The sequence below is a fragment of the Ascaphus truei genome, chromosome 2 (assembly GCF_040206685.1).
Source record: "Ascaphus truei isolate aAscTru1 chromosome 2, aAscTru1.hap1, whole genome shotgun sequence".
Lineage (NCBI taxonomy): Eukaryota > Metazoa > Chordata > Amphibia > Anura > Ascaphidae > Ascaphus > Ascaphus truei.
This window is the reverse complement of record NC_134484.1, coordinates 47,478,447-47,492,302: the sequence shown is the minus strand read 5'-3', so window position 1 is coordinate 47,492,302 and position 13,856 is coordinate 47,478,447. Positions and strand designations below refer to the sequence as shown.

The window sequence follows — 13,856 nt, the reverse complement described above, 5'->3', positions numbered from 1 at the left end:
AGGAGACCGTCTCTGTAAAAATCAAATTCTACTGACTACAGAAATTCACGTAGCTCTGTCGCTCCGTCGCTCCGTCGCCATCGCGCCTACTATACGCGCAAGCTACAGATTCAATGCGTCGACGTCACTATAAGTGCAGCCAAAGGCTCAGAGCAGGGACTACAAGTCCCATGAGCCTCAAGGGAATGTCACATGCTGCGGCTTATCCAATAGGGTGGCTGCATTTGCAGTTCAGGCAGTTTGTAGCGCGAGGGAGCTCGCACTGACATTTAAAAAAAGGGACAGTTTAGTCAGTAAGCAGTTGTAGGAGAGGGACAGGGAGGACAGGGAGGAGAGGCAGTTATAGGAGATACAGTAGATAGTCCCCTTACTTTTTCATAAGAGTATGTCACAGCTTTAAAGTCTGCAGTTCACATGTTGCTAGGCAACCAGTGAGGCTGTGAGATATATGACAGTTAAGATTAAGACAGTTGAGAGGGAGTGAGATATAAGTTAGTAAGTTAGTGAGCTAGTGAGTTAGGAATAAGTTAGTAACTTAGGAGTTAGGAATTAGTAAGTTAGTAAGTTAGTGACAGTTGGAACAGTGATGACTCAGCTCCTGGGAGGCACATACAAAACCAAGAGAATAGAAGTAAGCCCTTCCTGAGTTATATTCAGGCTGCAGCAGTATTTTGGGATGCAGTGTGCTGGAAGCTAGGAAGCCCAAAAGATTTGTGGTGGACTAGATGCCAAGACTGATCCAGAAGTACTTACCTGAATGGGAAGGGGCACCGAGGGAACTTGTCCTGAAGAGAGCATTATACAGGGAACCTGCCTAATGAGGTATTGTGCTCTATAAGATAATAATGGATCATGTGCAAGCCTGGAGCTGGTGTGTGCCTGTCAATAAAATACCTGTAAGTTTCAAAAGATCCTGGCGCCCTATTTCTTATCTTGTCCTCCAACCCACCAACTACCATCCATTACAGCCAAGGCCTGAACCTGCCAACGGAAATCCTGAGATCACAGGTAACTGACCAAGGAGTTTACACTCTAATCCCATTGGGAGCAGAGCAGGACTTTGCTCACACATGTACACAGTACCCCTGCTGCCGGGGGGATAGGGGGTTACACAATAAAATACAATACATTGCTATAGAAAAAAATACTCTAGCCATTTAATCCGTTGATTGTCACTGTGGAAATCTATGTCCTCAATGGGACACAAATAGCCACTAATAGCGTATTTGCAGAATTAAAAATAAAACATTAGCCAACCAACAAATAGTAAATAAAAGTTGTACTTAAAAGATGGAGGCCGTCCTCGTCCTCATCTTCGTCCTCCTCAGGCAGCAACATTAAAATTGGTGGATGTACCATTTGTCAGTCAAATGTGACATCACTGGCCTTAAATAAGGCTTGTCACATCTCATTTGATCCCAAGAAGGTGGTGGACCCCAACATCTCCTAGAAGTGTTCAAGACCAGAAAGAAGATACGATCTACTCACTGAGACTCCTCTGCATGCAACTGAGGATCATGGACTTCTTTGCATCATTGCTGATAAGGATCATTGCATCGTGGGGCAAGAGTTGGTGCCACAGTTGGATGAGGAGGTTGAATCTTCATCGTGGCAAAGGTAAGATACACATTGATTGTATTTTATTCAATTGTGTATTTTTTTTTAGGATGTCAATTGACTGGCAATGTGTTTATTTATGCCCATTTGAGGGTATAGATAACCACAGTAACAATCAATGCATTTTTAGCCAATGTTTGTTTTTATTTAATTGTAATGTATTTTATTTTTTGGATTTTTATTTTTAGGTTGCCCATTCATTGCCAATGTGGCAATCCTTGCCCATATTATGAGCATAGTTTACCACAGTGACAATCACTGGGTTTATTGCCTACTGTGTCATGTATTGTACTGTTATGTAAATGTTGTTTTATTGTGTATTTTGTTTTGAAAACAAATGGGCAAACGTGTTTGTTAGGACCAGTAGGTCAGGCCAGAATCTACACTTGTGTTAAGCTTCCATTTTGTCTGATCATAACTAGTTAAGATTCTGTAGTCAGCCTTTTGCTGAAATATAATTCCTAAATGCACTCAGTTTCTGCCAAATTGCATTTCCTTTCTTCCTGCTCAGGATATTGCTAAGATACTTTTTGTATGGACAGTCTCCTGCTGTTTTAGTTAGAATACAATAAACTGGTTCTATGCAAGAAGCAAAATAGTGTAATATAGTTGCTAAAGACTCAAGGTCTCTTTTGATAACAGACAATGAATAAGCTATGTATTCAGACATTGCTTGTATTTGGGAGAGACATGCCACTAATATGTCCTGCCCCTAAATCACGCCTCTAATCAAAGCTACGCCCAAGACACACCCAGGATACGCCTATGTTACGCCTATGTTACGCCTCTAACTAATATCTTATTTTTTCTGTATAAAAGTCATTACCCAATGAGTAATAAACTGAGACAAAGGATTTGAAACCTGGCGTGCGTTACATTTCATTTCTTTCGTTTACCAGGCCTGTAAGTTCAACAAAGATCGAAGATAGCAGTGGCAGGGCATGGAAGCTTCTCCAGGGGAGTCTGCTGCAATTTGGTGCAGAATGTGTATCCAGTCACAAGGCTTCAGCTTTCTTGGCAGAGGAAAGTCTCCTCTCAGTTCTGAAGCATAGGTGAGGAATAACGGTTTTCCTTCTGTGTTATTAGCCATATTTGGCTATTACTGCTTTTGCCCATTTGTATGTGTCGTGGTGGGGGTAGTTGCCCCGTGGAGCATGGTTAGGTCTCCCGGTGGGTAGTGGGGGGGTTGTTAACCCCTTTAGTTACCATAGCAGTTAATAACCACTAAGGTGATTAAGGGGTTAGTGGCTAGTAGTTAGTATTTTTATTTTAATGTTGCTGCCCACGGAAGACATGGAGGACCAGAGGGCCAAAGATGAGGACTAGGACAGCCGTCATCCTGGCAGGGGTAAGTACAACTTAAATTTACTATATGCTGCCTAATGTTTTCTTTTTAATGGCCAAATGCACTATTATCCAGATATGAACAATAGGCCTTTTTTATATTGCAGTGTGCCAGGGGGAGGTGTTGGGGGTAGGGATGGTGAGGGTTTTTTGGGTGGCCATTGCTTGCCAATGTGGCACGTTGAGGGCATGGATGACCAAAGTGACAATCAATGGATGAAACGGCTAGAGTTTTATTTTATAGTAATGTGTTTTTTCTAGAAATTTGGTGTGGGGGGGGGGGGGTTGGGGGGTGTTAAAACTTCTCACACAGCCTGAAATTAAAAATTTAAGTGACACAGACACAGTGGGGAAATATTACCCTGATGTACTTCACTCAAGTGACAATGGTTCAGGACACTAAGCTTAAAAGGGTTAAAGCATACCTGCTCTGTAATTTACATATATGAATCTTTATCTTTGTTATTTCACAACAATGCAATTGTACCACTGATCTGAGTTGAGAACCCAACCCCCCCCCGATCCCTTCTCCCTTCCCCACCCCTTCTCCCTTCCCCCTTCTTAATTTTCTCCTTTCTGTAGATCCCTCCCCCATCCCCTCACTCCCCCCTTTTTTTCTTTGTGTGGACTCATTGCTGGATGTTTACAGAATACGTTGTTAAATCAATAAAATATGAGTATTTAAAAAAAAAAGGTTTAAAGCAGGGGTCTCAACTCCAGTCCTCAAGACCCCAACCAGCTCAGGGTTTAAGGCTATCCTTACTTCAGCACAGGAGGCTCAATCAGTGGCGCAGATATCCTGACCTGTTGGGGGGTCTTGAGGACTGGAGTACAGAACCCTTGGGTTAAAGGAAGAAGTCACAGATTCAAGTGCATTTTTAGAAATACTATTCAGTTTCTTGACTATTTGTCACATCGTTTGTTGTCATTACCATATCATAATTACTATTACCATACTATTTCCTTTCAGTTTATTGCCTGCATTTCATTAACATTATTGGAACCACACTACTCTAGGTCTCAGCTGTCACTAATTTTATGTTATTGCCATGAAAATTGAAAACTGAAATGGTTGAAGAAATATTTATTGATTCCCTTCCCAAGTTATTTGCATAGTATTATCTCTGTGATCTCTTGTTCTCATAGCACACTCCCGAGTGCCAGTAGATGTGTACAGGGTTGGTCTCTGGGGATTTATGAAAGGTCGCAAGGTATGTTCACTTTAAAGATTTTACAAGTTAAATCTTTGAAGTGAAAATCTTCCAACAAACAAGTAATTGTTTTTTTTATTGAGTATAGCGTCTGACAGAAAGTAGAAAAGGAAGCTCATGATGAAATTAGGTGTCATGTAGAATAATTCTCTTTACAGTCCACTAAGCGCATCCCTAGAATAGTTTTAATAATTGAAACCCGAGTAAGAAGTCTTACAAATTAGACAGGTATCTGTTTTAAAGTTCTAGTTCTTTAGTTCTTCGTAAACAATTATGCAATTGCTTCTTTGTTCCATTTCTATTCTAACCTCGTATTTTGTTGCAAATGTTCCCAGCACGTTTCTATTTATAAAGAGATAGTCGATAATAGATAATACTTGTGGGTCTCTTAAGAACATAATAACTTCTGATAGGGGGCCAGACCCAACTGTCCATCGAGCCCAGTAAGCTGTTCATAGCAGTGGAAAGTATTTGGAGTGTTTGGGAGAGCACAGCTCAGGTCCCGTGGTTGAAATGTCTTACAAAATGTAATGGTACTATGTTTGACTACAAAAGATTCTACATTAGTACTGGTACTCTGGGGTGGTAAATGTAAAAATATTGTTTCTCCGAACCTCCGAGGGTTGGGGTAAGGGATTAAGAGTTCCATGGTGAGGTATGAGAAGGGGTTAAGAGTCCTAGGTTGTGGGTAGAAGAAAGGGCTTAAGAGTCCCAGGGTGAGGGTTGGAGGGGTTAAGAATCCGAGGTTGAGGTGAGAAAGGGTAATAAGAGTCTCAGGAGAAAGAAACAAGTGGGGCAGAGGGGTTGTTATGCCTTGGTCCATGTGGCAGTGCTGTGTTTTCATGGAGAGAAGCTGTTTTCTTTCTTGTTCATGCTGCACCTTTTCTAGTTCCATAAATAATATTTTATAGAGCGGTGCCCCAAACTGTTCTCCATATTCAAGGTGTGGTCTTACTAGGTGTAGCACCCGACTAGGAATTTCCCTTTACTCTGCATGTAAGTCCTGGTAGCTGCAGGGAGTGCGGGGGTTAAGTCCCCACAAGGCTCTGACATGTGAGTTAGTCACATTATTGTTACCATAGTGTTGCATTTTCAATGCACATGTCTAGCCATGTCTTAGTTCTGGAAGGTCACATGTACATGGTAAGGACTTCTGCAACATATATTCTGCCCAGTAACTGAAGGTGTGGTTATACCCCTACCAAGGTTATAAAAGCGGCATACATGTGTGTAGCGGTCATGTAAAATGCCTACAGTCATCTCTCCTGCTGGCAGCAAGGCCTGGTAAGTGTGGGCATGCCAGCAGTAATCATGGAGGTTTTCCCTCACACCCTGGTGGGGTGCCCTGTGTATGGATGGGACTGGTCACATGCTCTGACTCCATGGTTAGTGATGTCAGAGGTGTGTCAGCCTCAGAAGTTACATAAGGCACAGCACTGTGTCAAAGAGTTAGTGCAAGGCGAGTACAGTTGCTGGGAAGTTCTTGCAAGGTTAAGGAAGGAGTTCAAGTTCTGCAGAGTGTTAGTTATGTTGTAGTAACTCCATGGGAGACTGTGTCCAGGGACCTGGCACAGGGCAGTGATTCCTGCGGGAATAGTGAATCCCTGATTTAGGTGACATACCTATCAAAGGGGAGCACGGGCGAGATGATCGGCTAAAGATACCCCATTGTGGAGGGCAGCTATGCCACCATGACAATAAAGATGGAGCTGATCAGAAAAACCCCTGTGTGTGAGAGTCCAATGATTACACAGGGAGTTGCACCACCGAGGAGTTCCTCACCAGGACTATCCCCATGCGGACGCAGGGACCCTGATGAGGTGGAGGCGCTGCACTGGAACTAGGTGAGACTCAGCACACTACCTCAGCTGCCTGTCTGGACGGGTCCTCCCCACACACCATCATGCGGGAGACTCAGGAGTCCTGTAGCCAACAGGTGCACCACCCGACACTACCACACTGTAATGGGGACCGGTTAGACCACAGGGGCCAATGTGAGATTGGGTGGGTCAGGCCGGGCCAGAAATACCGTTACATGTGTTTTTCCTCCAGATTTCTTTGACTCCAGGAGGGAATCTCACATGTATATAGTTTTAAGTATTCCTCCCCTGTTTATTGTTTTTCTTAGTTAGGGAAGTGCCCTATAAAAATATGTAACAGTGATTCCCCCACCCTCTGGGAGATTCTGTCATTACTGGTCGTGTGGTGCATGATACCTGCTGGTAACAGGAGGGCTGAGTCGTCCGGCGGCGGTAGTGGGGACACAGGACTAGGTTTCTGGGGTTCATACCCTACATATTCTTTAGCAGTGCAGCACCTCCATCTGCCGTAGGCTCCAGGGAACTGAAGGTGATCTCCCATGGTTGAACAATTACCCCAACCCCCCCTCCAGTAAGGTTACACACCAGGCAGGAATTATAACAGGAACGGTTTATTGTTCTCACTGTACAGCACAGTGACAAGGCAGAGTTCTGCCCGATGCAGTCACTCAGCTACCACTGAAGGATGGTCCCTGGACCTTCACTACAGGCTAAGGGCACCCACAGCAGCCCCAGCTCTTCCCTGCCCCTCTAGCAGAGGCAGAGGTATGGTACACACTCACTCTCCCCCAGAGTGAAGAGGACCATAGAAGGCCCAATAGTCAGGCTCTTGGCTGTGTGACCTGCCCCTCTCAAGTGGGTTGAGGCACTCCCGAATTTGGGGCGGCACTGCCCTTAAGTACTGCCAGGAGGAGGGCACCAGATCTGTCTCATGATTGGTCATGCCCAGGCCGGATGTCACCGCCTCCCGCTGTCACTCAAGTGCAGCTCCTCAGAGGGGAAAACCCCATATAAACTACTGGCAACCTGATTGTACCAGGGCTTACTGCCAGTACATGGCAGAATAGTAGCCATCAGGTGACCTGGCTACACTCTCCCTCTCGTGGAATCCCAACGCCCCCACTTGGGTCCTAAATTTTTGGGTACCATCGTTGAATGTAACCTGAACATAACAAGAGAACATTTCACATAATGATTTCACATTCAATATGCATGATAACATTTCTCGTGACCATAGTACATTACAGCAGTATGTAAATAATATACATCAATTGACTGCTGGACAGAAACATTTTATGTGCAAGAAACAACTCACTACCAATCTAGATATAACTCGGTTTCCTCCTAGCATGGAGAACCTATTCAATAATATTGATTGGGGTCGGGTTTCATACCTAAAGCCCCTGTTGCATCTGGTATCATTACAGAAAACACTTGCTTTGGTTGACCTGCTGATACATACTCCACACTATCCATGTAAATGGACCTGCCTACCTTCCACCTAATCATATAATAAGCAACTACTTCGTCACTTACAGTAGAGGAATTAGGAGTGGTCCTTCTAGGATATACCCTGGCTACAGGTGCTATCCCTAAGGACGATTCCTAATCAGACTCAGAGGACTCACTAGAGAAATCATCCCAATCCCCTTTGTCCTCGGAACTAATCTCAAAATGAAGATTCTCTCCCACAGGCTCACAGAAATACAGAGATCAATTACCATCTGGTTTTGGACTCTTTATTTATTCTGAATTATCTACTGGTTTAGCTCATTATATATCCTTTTTCTTATTTGTATATACTGAGTGGAAATATATTTCTTACTGTGAATATATGGTATATCTATTTGTTGATTTTTAATGGAACACTTATCACTAGTGGCAATTATTGCCTCATATTTATCTGTATAAACACTGTTTCACCCATTCACTCTATCACATATATATATATATAAGTGCACCCCATAGCGCTACTTAATTGTTTTTTGTCTTTTTATATTTATTTATATGAAAATAGCTAGGAATTTACATTTCACTTTTTATTATAATATTCATTCATATTAATTAATTAATTCATTCATTCATTCATTCATTCATTCATTCAATACTATTTCTTATTTAGATTAATTATGCACCAGCTTAATTACACACATTAACTCATCTATATAATATATATATATACTTTCCTCTCTTATAATATACACAAATTAAATATAAAATATCCAACACTAATTAAAACACTTTAGTTATATCATGCATTAACATGCATGGTATCACACACACTCTATGGGGCTTATTCAGTTAGGTTCAATAACATCACTGCCATATCGATTGGTTTGGTATGTTCCTATTGACCAGTCTGACATTTCTGTTATCACGGTATACAGAACGAGTTGTCGCAAGTCAGATACCGTTCGGTAGGAAAATGCCACACCGCTCGAGCTAGCAGTGTCTCTAGCTTTGTCTTTACCTAAGATCTGCCCGGGCGATCTGTAAGAGCTGCACAGAGGGAGTTGCACAGGGAGCATCTCCCTGCACAGCTCTTCCAGGTGATCACACTGTTTTAATTGTAATTATATTAACATATTACTAAAGCAGGGGGTCTCTGGACCCATTAATTTCAGGTCTGGGAACCCCCTGCTTCCCGGGGTACAGGCCTTCTTAGGGGGTGCCGGAATCTCTGTGAAGTTTAAATGTCCCGGTCAAGTGACGTGGGAGAATTAAATTTGGCGGAGATTCCAGCACCCCCTATCGGGGCCTGTACCCTGGGAATCAGGGGGTCCCCGGACCTGATTGAATGCGGTTCTGGTCCAGACACCACCTGCTTCAATACTGTGTTAATAAAATTAAAATAAAAACAGCCCCAAGGAGGGTAGTTAGGCCTCACGTGAGGTATTAAGCCCTCAATTACCTTAGTGGTTACAACCGCTAAGGTAATGAAGGGATTAACCGCCACCGCAACCCTAACCATCCTCCCCGGGGCAACTACACCCTTCACCCACCCCCTCAACTACCAACACCTCACAGGATCAGGCAAAAGTGCTATTTTGTATAAAGATGGCTCGTAGCACTTTTGCCCATTCAAATAATCATCACAGTGCAATACAATTGTAGCAGGTCCCCTCTGGCTCCCCGGTCCTCCGTTTTCCCCCCTTACCTCCGCTGCTGTGGGAGGCTGTTGTGGGTGGCGACGGGCTTTCTGGCGGCTCCCTCTGCAGGGCGCTGCCATGTTTGTTATGCATGCGCGCAGGGCTCACGCATGCGCAGATGCTCGGGATGACTCGTGGCGGCCATGTTGGGATTGGCCATGCATGGGAAGTAGGTCGCGCATGCGCAGAGAAGTGCAGGTGCGGCGGCCATTACAGGAAAGGCTCGGCTTATAGTGCCAGCTACGGCTACAGCTACGGCTACGGATGACGTCTCCCGTTTCCGTAGCCCAAGCAAAAGTTGTAATTTGAGTTTGGGAGATGTCTCTTGCTACAAGGGGAGTGACAGAAAACAGAGGTGCGGGGACAAGAGCAAGGGGGAAGGCTGAAATGGAGAGGAGTTGTAATTTCTGTTTGTAAGCTGAATTTACAGTATTTTTACTGTAAATTTCGGGACAATTTACTATTTTAAAGTTGTTCATATAGTGTGTTTCACTTGACAGACAGACAGACAGACACACACACACACAATCAGGGCCGCCAACAGAAATAATGGGGCCCAGGACAAATGAAAGGAGCATGGTCCCCCCTCCCAACCCATATACCAAGGAAAAACAAATTTTAGCGCCCAATTTTTACTTTTTACTACATCTAAAAAATACCCCAACCCCCCCCCCCCCCAATACATATATAAAATACACCCCCAATACATATAAAAATCAGACTTACCTTTGGGATGATCTCAGGTCAGGCCGGTGGCTGCAGGGGGGGGGCAGTGTGCCGGTGGCTGCAGGGGGATCGGTGTGCGGTGCGAGGGGCTGGACTGTGGGGGCAGGCAGTGCTGCGAGGGGCAGTGGCTGGCGGTGGCAGTGACCCGGCGGCTGGTGGTGCTGCGGGGGAGGGGGGCGGTGGCAGGGGCCCGGTGGCTGGTAGTGCTGCGAAGTGGGAGCAGTGGCTGGCAGTGGGGGCAGTTGCGAGGGCCTGGCGGCTGGTAGTGCTGCGGGGCAGGGGGGCTGGTGGCTGGCGGTGGCCCAGCAGCTGGAGGGACTGCGAGGGGCCCGGCGGCACGTCACAGCAGTTGTCGCTGGCCCTGCCCCTCTGCAGGCACTTGTCTGTCTCATGCGCATGCCGGGCCTCGCTCTCACCCCGGCACGCCGGAAGCTTAGCCCAGCTGACTGTAAGAGCTGCACAGAGGGAGCTGCACAGGGAGAGCTGCATCTTCCTGCAAGCTCTTGCAGGTGATTGCACTGTTTTTATTGTCATTTTATTAACATATTACTAAAGCAGGGAGTCTCTGGACCCCTTAATTTCAGGTCTGGGGACCCCCTACTTCCCGGGGTACAGTCCTTCGTAGGGGGTGCCGGAATCTCCGTGAAGTTTAAATGTTCCGGTCAAGTGACGTGGGAGAATTAAACTTGGTGCAGATTCCGGCACCCCCTATAGGGGGTCCCCGGACCTGCTTCAATACTGTGTTAATAAAATTAAAATAAAAACAGCCCCAAAGAGGGTAGTTAAGGCCTCACATGAGGTATTAACCCCTCCGTTACCTTAGTGGTTACAACCGCTAAGGTAATGAATGGATTAACCCCCACCGCGACCCTAACCATCCTCCGAGGGGCAACTACACCCTTCACCCACCCCCTCAACCACCAACACCACACAGGAATGGGCAAAAGTGCTATTTTGTATAAAGATGGCTCATAGTACTTTTGCCCATTCAAATAATCATCACAGTGCAATACAATAAAATACAATATATTACTATAGAAAAAATACTCTAGCCATTTAATCCATTGATTGTCACTGTGGATTGTCACTGAGGAACCTGTCTAATGAGGTATTGTGCTCTAAATGATAATAATTGATCCTGTGCAAGCCTGGAGCTGGTGTGTGTCTGTCAATAAAATACCTGTGAGTTGCAAAAGATCCTGGCGCCCTATTTCTTATCTTGTCCTCAAACCCACCAACTACCCTCCATTACAGCCAAGGCCTGAACCTGCCAATGGGAACCCAGAGATCACAGGTAACTGACCAAGGAGCTGACACTCTAATCCCATCGGGAGCAGGACTTTGTTCACACATGTACACCCTACCCCTTCTGCGGGGGGGGGGAGGGGGGTAGTTACAAAATAAAATACAATACATTGCTATAGAAAAAATACTTTAGCCATTAAATTAATTGATTGTCACTGTGGAAATCTATGTCCTAAATGGGACACAGATAGCCACATTGGCCGCAATGGAAACCCAACAACCCCCACCCCCTCCTCAAACCCAAGCCCCCCCCCCCCCTACACACACTGTAATGGGCAAAAGGCCTATTATCCATATCTGGATAATAGCGTATTTGCAGAATTAAAAATAAAACATTAGCCAACCAAAAAATAGTAAATAAAAGTTTTACTTAAAAGATGGAGGCCGTCCTCATCCTCATCTTTGTCCTCCTCAGGCAGCAACATTAATATTGGTGGATGTACCATTTGTCAGTCAAAAGTGACATCACTGGCCTTAAATAAGGCCTGTCACATCTCATTTGATCCCAAGAAGGTGGTGGATCAACATCTCCTGGACATGTTGAAGACCAGAAAGAAGATACGATCTACTCACTGGGACTCCTCTGCAAACAACTGAGGATCATGGACTTCTTTGCATCATTACTGATAAGGATCATTGCATCGTGGGGCAAAATTTGGTGCCGCAATTGGATGAGGAGGTTGAATCTTCATCTCGGCAAAGGTAAGATACACATTGATTGTATTTTATTTAATTGTAATGTATTTTATTTTTTGGATTGTTTTTTTTAGGTTGCCCATTCATTGCCAATGTGGCAATCCTTGCCCATATTATGAGCATAGTTTACCACAGTGACAATCGCTGGGTTTATTGCCTACTGTGTCATGTATTGTACTGTTATATAAATGTTGTTTTATTGTGTATTTTGTTTTGAAAACAAATGGGCAAACATGTTATTAGCCATATTTGGCTATTAGTGCTTTTGCCCATTTGTATGTGTGGGGGTAGTTGCCCCGTGGAGCATGGTTAGGTCTCCCAGTGGGACGGTTCCTAATCAGACTCAGAAGACTCAGTAGAGAAATCAACCCAATCCCCAGGCCCGGAAGTAATCTCAAAATGAAGATTCCCTCCCACAGGCTCACAGAAATACAGATCCAATTTCAGGTGGTTTCGCTCCCATCTCACCATTCTCTGGAAATTCACTGGTGGTTGCAGCTAAGGCAGAACAGTCTCTATAGGAACATGGGAAATATTTTCCTCCCTCTGATCCATCTCCCAACGAGATATTCCCTCCATACTTGCAATATAGAACTCTATCGCCTGCGGAAAGGGTTGATCCAGGGCATAGATTTGGTGCCCAGCCGCAGTCTCTCGTATGAGCGGCAAAACAGTAACGGGAGTTGAGGCTTCTGTGTGCCCAGGGGAAGGCCATCGAGAACCCCTAAAGGGTCTTCAACTTGAAACAAATGCAGCGTGTAGACGGACGTTCACAGAGGTACACAATTGGAGACTTTTATAAGGTGAAATTATAATAAGGCTTTATTGTGCATTTTCCTTTTCATCAGGAAATCCATCCAAACACAAGGGGGGGGGGGACAAAGCTTATATTCACTTGGGAGTATTTCTAGTGAAACACTATACAATTAATTCACATCTCCCTTAGTCAAGCATTTCTCCCAGCCCCAAACACATAGCATGAAATAAGCAGATATAAGAAGTCTCTTAAGAATGAAAGTCTTATCTGTTTCTTGGAGGGAAAATCTTCTCAGTTCCTGGTTCAGTTCCCTTTCCTCAGGGTGTGTCAGCTTCAGGTTTAGTAGTTTTCCCTGTGTCTTGAAATCAGCTCTGCTGTGTCTTCTGCCAGAGCTCAAGACATGGTCAACTCCAGAGATCTGTGTTCTCTTGGCCAGTCTCTCCTGGGAGACTCAAGAACCCCTGCTCTGTCTCCAAAGGTCAGCTCACAAGTGAGCTAAGGAGTCACTTCCTGTCTCACAAGACAGGTTTTTGTAAGCAATCTAAATCAGGCAGGTGGTGTTTATTAATTGACTACCAGCAGTTAACCACCACACTGCTAGATTAAAGGCACATTACTTGAATAGGGATTACTCCCCTGTTACATACCTCCCCTGTTTGTGGGAAGCTCGGACTTGCCATGGCCAAAGCCCATCCTTCCACTCTCATTCTAGATATCTCTGTGACTTGAATGAGAGTGGGTGGAGGAAGAGAACCCTCAGTCCTGCTGGGATTGGAGTCCTTTCTCCAGTTTATTCGTGTCTCCTCCTGAAGGTGTTTGAGATCAGCACCCCTCAGTCGCTCGAGGAGGACTTTTTCCAAGTATAGTCTTTTTTCTACGTGCGCGGTCATGAGATTTCCCTCACGTCGGGTGCTCGTCTTATTGTAGGCATACTGTATGGCAGCAGTTGCAGAGCGTTTAAAAACAGCCCTTTGAGTTTTCCGCTCTTGAAGCTGTTGCTGTGCCCTTTTCCCACTCGATGGGGTTGCTAGTTCAGCCTCTTTGAGACTAAGTTGCAATTCCATACCCACTTCCAGAGAATGTCCCATCTTTTCAGCTTCATCAGCTAAGGATTCTTCTGGTTTTAATTCAGCACGTGTACCTTCTTTTGTTGCCTGCTGGGTGGCTGAAGGTTTTGCTAGTGCTTGTTTAGGTGGTTCAAATTTTGCAACCTTGTCTTTCAGATGAGCGG

The 13,856-nt window shown here is 44.9% G+C and overlaps 1 long non-coding RNA gene across 3 annotated transcripts in view; it reads left to right on the top strand.

Moving 5' to 3' along the window:
* The first annotated feature begins 285 nt into the window (after positions 1–285).
* LOC142488501 (uncharacterized) overlaps positions 286–13,856 on the top strand; it is a 73,078-nt gene continuing 59,507 nt past the window's right edge. For 2 of the 3 annotated variants that reach the window (XR_012799450.1, XR_012799449.1), the window contains exons 1-3: positions 286–1,617; positions 2,517–2,669; positions 11,588–11,874. This is a non-coding gene — a long non-coding RNA (uncharacterized LOC142488501). The remainder of the gene's footprint in view (positions 1,618–2,516; positions 2,670–11,587; positions 11,875–13,856) is intronic. The other variant, XR_012799451.1, reaches the window with a different exon arrangement.